Here is a 6,575-nt window from a genome sequence, read left to right as displayed (position 1 = left end):
CTTATGTGAAAACTAAAAAAAACTGAAAGGTACTAAAAAAAATCAAACCAATTTTTTTACACTTTTTTGCCCTAGTTTATGCATTTCACATGTCTATAAGTGAAATAAAAAATGATTTGGACAATATCTGACATATTTTGAAATTTGTCAAAATTCTGTCTTTTGTCCTGACCCCGGACCTTATGTGAAAACTAAGAAAAACTGCAAGGTACTAAAAAAAAATCAAACCAATTTTTTTACACTTTTTTTGCCCTAGTTCATGCATTTCACATGTCTAGAAATGAAATAAAAAATGGTTTGGACAATATCTGACAGATTTTGAAATTTGTCAAAAATCTGTCTTTTGTCCTGACCCCGGACCTTATGTGAAAACTAAGAAAAACTGAAAAGTACTAAAAAAAAATCAAATCAATTTTGTTACACTTTTTTGCACTAGTTCATGCATTTCACATGTCTAGAAATGAAATAAAAAATGATTTGGACAATATCTGACAGATTTTGAAATTTGTCAAAAATCTGTCTTTTGTTCTGACCCCGGACCTTATGTGAAAACTAAGAAAAACTGAAAAGTACTAAAAAAAAATCAAACCAATTGTGTTACACTTTTTTGCACTAGTTCATGCATTTCACATGTCTATAAGTGAAATAAAAAATAATTTGGACAATATCTGAGAGATTTTGAAATTTGTCAAAAATCTGTCTTTTATCCTGACCCCGGACCTTATGTGAAAACTAAGAAAAACTGAAAAGTACTAAAAAAAATCAAACCAATTTTGTTACACTTTTTTTGCCCTAGTTCATGCATTTCACATGTCTAGAAGTGAAATAAAAAATTATTTGGACAATATCTGACAGATTTTGAAATTTGTCAAAAATCTGTCTTTTGTCCTGACCCCGGACCTTATGTGAAAACTAAGAAAAACTGAAAAGTACTAAAAAAAAATCAAATCAATTTTGTTACACTTTTTTGCACTAGTTCATGCATTTCACATGTCTAGACGTGAAATAAAAAATAATTTGGACAATATCTGACATATTTTGAAATTTGTCAAAAATCTGTCTTTTGTCCTGACCCCGGACCTTATGTGAAAACTAAAAAAAACTGAAAGGTACTAAAAAAAATCAAACCAATTTTTTTACACTTTTTTGCCCTAGTTTATGCATTTCACATGTCTATAAGTGAAATAAAAAATGATTTGGACAATATCTGACATATTTTGAAATTTGTCAAAATTCTGTCTTTTGTCCTGACCCCGGACCTTATGTGAAAACTAAGAAAAACTGCAAGGTACTAAAAAAAATCAAACCAATTTTTTTACACTTTTTTGCCCTAGTTCATGCATTTCACATGCCTAGAAGTGAAATAAAAAATGATTTGGACAATATCTGCCAGATTTTGAAATTTGTCAGAAATCTGTCTTTTGTCCTGACCCCGGACCTTATGTGAAAACTAAGAAAAACTGAAAAGTACTAAAAAAAATCAGACCAATTTTTATTCACTTTTTTTGCCCTAGTTCATGCATTTCACATGTCAAGAAATGAAATAAAAAATAATTTGGACAATATCTGACATATTTTGAAATTTGTCAAAAATCTGTCTTTTGTCCTGACCCCGGACCTTATGTGAAAACTAAAAAAAACTGAAAGGTACTAAAAAAAATCAAACCAATTTTTTTTACACTTTTTTGCCCTAGTTCATGCATTTCACATGTCTATAAGTGAAATAAAAAATGATTTGGACAATATCTGACATATTTTGAAATTTGTCAAAATTCTGTCTTTTGTCCTGACCCCGGACCTTATGTGAAAACTAAGAAAAACTGCAAGGTACTAAAAAAAAATCAAACCAATTTTGTTACACTTTTTTTGCCCTAGTTCATGCATTTCACATGTCTAGAAATGAAATAAAAAATGATTTGGACAATATCTGACAGATTTTGAAATTTGTCAAAAATCTGTCTTTTGTCCTGACCCCGGACCTTATGTGAAAACTAAGAAAAACTGAAAGGTACTAAAAAAAATCAAACCAATATTTTTACACTTTCTTGCCCTAGTTCATGCATTTCACATGTCTAGAAATGAAATAAAAAATGATTTAGACAATATCTGACAGATTTTGAAATTTGTCAAAAATCTATATTTTGTCCTGACCCCGGATCTTATGTGAAAACTAAGAAAAACTGCAAGGTAATAAAAAAAATCAAACCAATTTTTTTACACTTTTTTGCCCTAGTTCATGCATTTCACATGTCTAGAAGTGAAATAAAAAATAATTTGGACAATATCTGACATATTTTGAAATTTGTCAAAAATCTGTCTTTTGTCCTGACCCCGGACCTTATGTGAAAACTAAGAAAAACTGCAAGGTACTAAAAAAAATCAAACCAATTTTTTTACACTTTTTTGCCCTAGTTCATGCATTTCACATGTCTATAAGTGAAATAATAAATGATTTAGACAATATCTGTCATATTTTGAAATTTGTCAAAAATCTATATTTTGTCCTGACCCCGGACCTTATGTGAAAACTAAGAAAAACTGAAAAGTACTAAAAAAAATCAAATCAATTTTGTTACACTTTTTTGCACTAGTTCATGCATTTCACATGTCTATAAGTGAAATAAAAAATAATTTGGACAATATCTGAGAGATTTTGAAATTTGTCAAAAATCTGTCTTTTATCCTGACCCCGGACCTTATGTGAAAACTAAGAAAAACTGAAAAGTACTAAAAAAAAATCAGACCAATTTTTTTTCACTTTTTTTGCCCTAGTTCATGCATTTCACATGTCTAGAAGTGAAATAAAAAATAATTTGGACAATATCTGACATATTTTGAAATTTGTCAAAAATCTTTCTTTTGTCCTGACCCCGGACCTTATGTGAAAACTAAGAAAAACTGCAAGGTACTAAAAAAAATCAAACCAATTTTTTTACACTTTTTTGCCCTAGTTCATGCATTTCACATGTCTATAAGTGAAATAATAAATGATTTGGACAATATCTGTCATATTTTGAAATTTGTCAAAAATCTGTCTTTTGTCCTGACCCCGGACCTTATGTGAAAACTAAGAAAAACTGCAAGGTACTAAAAAAAAATCAAACCAATTTTTTCACACTTTCTTGCCCTAGTTCATGCATTTCACATGTCTAGAAATGAAATAAAAAATGATTTAGACAATATCTGACAGATTTTGAAATTTGTCAAAAATCTATATTTTGTCCTGACCCCGGACCTTATGTGAAAACTAAGAAAAACTGAAAGGTACTAAAAAAAATCAAACCAATTTTTTTACACTTTTTTGCCCTAGTTCATGCATTTCACATGTCTAGAAGTGAAATAAAAAATGATTTGGACAATATCTGACAGATTTTGAAATTTGTCAAAAATCTGTCTTTTGTCCTGAACCCGGACCTTATGTGAAAACTAAGAAAAACTGCAAGGTACTAAAAAAAATCAAACCAATTTTTTTACACTTTTTTGCCCTAGTTCATGCATTTCACATGTCTATAAGTGAAATAATAAATGATTTGGACAATATCTGTCATATTTTGAAATTTGTCAAAAATCTGTCTTTTGTCCTGACCCCGGACCTTATGTGAAAACTAAGAAAAACTGCAAGGTACTAAAAAAAAATCAAACCAATTTTTTCACACTTTCTTGCCCTAGTTCATGCATTTCACATGTCTAGAAATGAAATAAAAAATTATTTAGACAATATCTGACAGATTTTGAAATTTGTCAAAAATCTATATTTTGTCCTGACCCCGGACCTTATGTGAAAACTAAGAAAAACTGCAAGGTACTAAAAAAAAATCAAACCAATTTTTTTACACTTTTTTGCCCTAGTTCATGCATTTCACATGTCTATAAGTGAAATAATAAATGATTTGGACAATATCTGACAGATTTTGAAATTTGTAAAAAATCTGTCTTTTGTCCTGACCCCGGACCTTATGTGAAAACTAAGAAAAACTGCAAGGTACTAAAAAAAATCAAACCAATTTTTTTACACTTTTTTGCCCTAGTTCATGCATTTCACATGTCTATAAGTGAAATAATAAATGATTTGGACAATATCTGTCATATTTTGAAATTTGTCAAAAATCTGTCTTTTGTCCTGACCCCGGACCTTATGTGAAAACTAAGAAAAACTGCAAGGTACTAAAAAAAAATCAAACCAATTTTTTCACACTTTCTTGCCCTAGTTCATGCATTTCACATGTCTAGAAATGAAATAAAAAATGATTTAGACAATATCTGACAGATTTTGAAATTTGTCAAAAATCTATATTTTGTCCTGACCCCGGACCTTATGTGAAAACTAAGAAAAACTGCAAGGTACTAAAAAAAAATCAAACCAATTTTTTCACACTTTCTTGCCCTAGTTCATGCATTTCACATGTCTAGAAATGAAATAAAAAATGATTTAGACAATATCTGACAGATTTTGCAATTTGTCAAAAATCTATATTTTGTCCTGACCCCGGACCTTATGTGAAAACTTAGAAAAACTGAAAGGTACTAAAAAAAATCAAACCAATTTTTTTACACTTTTTTTGCCCTAGTTCATGCATTTCACATGTCTAGAAGTGAAATAAAAAATAATTTGGACAATATCTGAGAGATTTTGAAATTTGTCAAAAATCTGTCTTTTGTCCTGACCCCGGACCTTATGTGAAAACTAAGAAAAACTGAAAAGTACTAAAAAAAAATCAAATCAATTTTGTTACACTTTTTTGCACTAGTTCATGCATTTCACATGTCTAGAAATGAAATAAAAAATGATTTAGACAATATCTGACAGATTTTGAAATTTGTCAAAAATCTATATTTTGTCCTGACCCCGGACCTTATGTGAAAACTAAGAAAAACTGCAAGGTACTAAAAAAAATCAAACCAATTTTTTTACACTTTTTTGCCCTAGTTCATGCATTTCACATGTCTATAAGTGAAATAATAAATGATTTGGACAATACCTGTCATATTTTGAAATTTGTCAAAAATCTGTCTTTTGTCCTGACCCCGGACCTTATGTGAAAACTAAGAAAAACTGCAAGGTACTAAAAAAAAATCAAACCAATTTTTTCACACTTTCTTGCCCTAGTTCATGCATTTCACATGTCTAGAAATGAAATAAAAAATGATTTAGACAATATCTGACAGATTTTGAAATTTGTCAAAAATCTATATTTTGTCCTGACCCCGGATCTTATGTGAAAACTAAGAAAAACTGCAAGGTACTAAAAAAAATCAAACCAATTTTTTTACACTTTTTTGCCCTAGTTCATGCATTTCACATGTCTAGAAGTGAAATAAAAAATGATTTGGACAATATCTGACAGATTTTGAAATTTGTCAAAAATCTGTCTTTTGTCCTGACCCCGGACCTTATGTGAAAACTAAGAAAAACTGAAAAGTACTAAAAAAAATCAGACCAATTTTTTTTCACTTTTTTTGCCCTAGTTCATGCATTTCACATGTCTAGAAGTGAAATAAAAAATAATTTGGACAATATCTGTCATATTTTGAAATTTGTCAAAAATCTGTCTTTTGTCCTGACCCCGGACCTTATATGAAAACTAAGAAAAACTGCAAGGTACTAAAAAAAAATCAAACCAATTTTTTCACACTTTCTTGCCCTAGTTCATGCATTTCACATGTCTAGAAATGAAATAAAAAATGATTTAGACAATATCTGACAGATTTTGAAATTTGTCAAAAATCTATATTTTGTCCTGACCCCGGACCTTATGTGAAAACTAAGAAAAACTGCAAGGTACTAAAAAAAAATCAAACCAATTTTTTTACACTTTTTTTGCCCTAGTTCATGCATTTCACATGTCTAGAAATGAAATAAAAAATGGTTTGGACAATATCTGACAGATTTTGAAATTTGTCAAAAATCTGTCTTTTGTCCTGACCCCGGACCTTATGTGAAAACTAAGAAAAACTGAAAAGTACTAAAAAAAAATCAAATCAATTTTGTTACACTTTTTTGCACTAGTTCATGCATTTCACATGTCTAGAAATGAAATAAAAAATGATTTGGACAATATCTGACAGATTTTGAAATTTGTCAAAAATCTGTCTTTTGTCCTGACCCCGGACCTTATGTGAAAACTAAGAAAAACTGAAAAGTACAAAAAAAAAATCAAACCAATTGTGTTACACTTTTTTGCACTAGTTCATGCATTTCACATGTCTATAAGTGAAATAAAAAATAATTTGGACAATATCTGAGAGATTTTGAAATTTGTCAAAAATCTGTCTTTTATCCTGACCCCGGACCTTATGTGAAAACTAAGAAAAACTGAAAAGTACAAAAAAAAATCAAACCAATTTTGTTACACTTTTTTTGCCCTAGTTCATGCATTTCACATGTCTAGAAGTGAAATAAAAAATGATTTGGACAATATCTGACAGATTTTGAAATTTGTCAAAAATCTGTCTTTTGTCCTGACCCCGGACCTTATGTGAAAACTAAGAAAAACTGAAAAGTACTAAAAAAAATCAGACCAATTTTTTTTCACTTTTTTTGCCCTAGTTCATGCATTTCACATGTCTAGAAGTGA

This window comes from Alosa pseudoharengus, unplaced genomic scaffold (genome assembly GCF_046254945.1).
Source record: "Alosa pseudoharengus isolate Yale_2024_CS ecotype anadromous, Long Island Sound unplaced genomic scaffold, YU_APseudo_1.1 YU_APseudo_1.1_scf_36, whole genome shotgun sequence".
In the NCBI taxonomy this organism is placed as follows: Eukaryota; Metazoa; Chordata; class Actinopteri; order Clupeiformes; family Clupeidae; genus Alosa; species Alosa pseudoharengus.
This window is presented reverse-complemented; position numbering follows the sequence as displayed.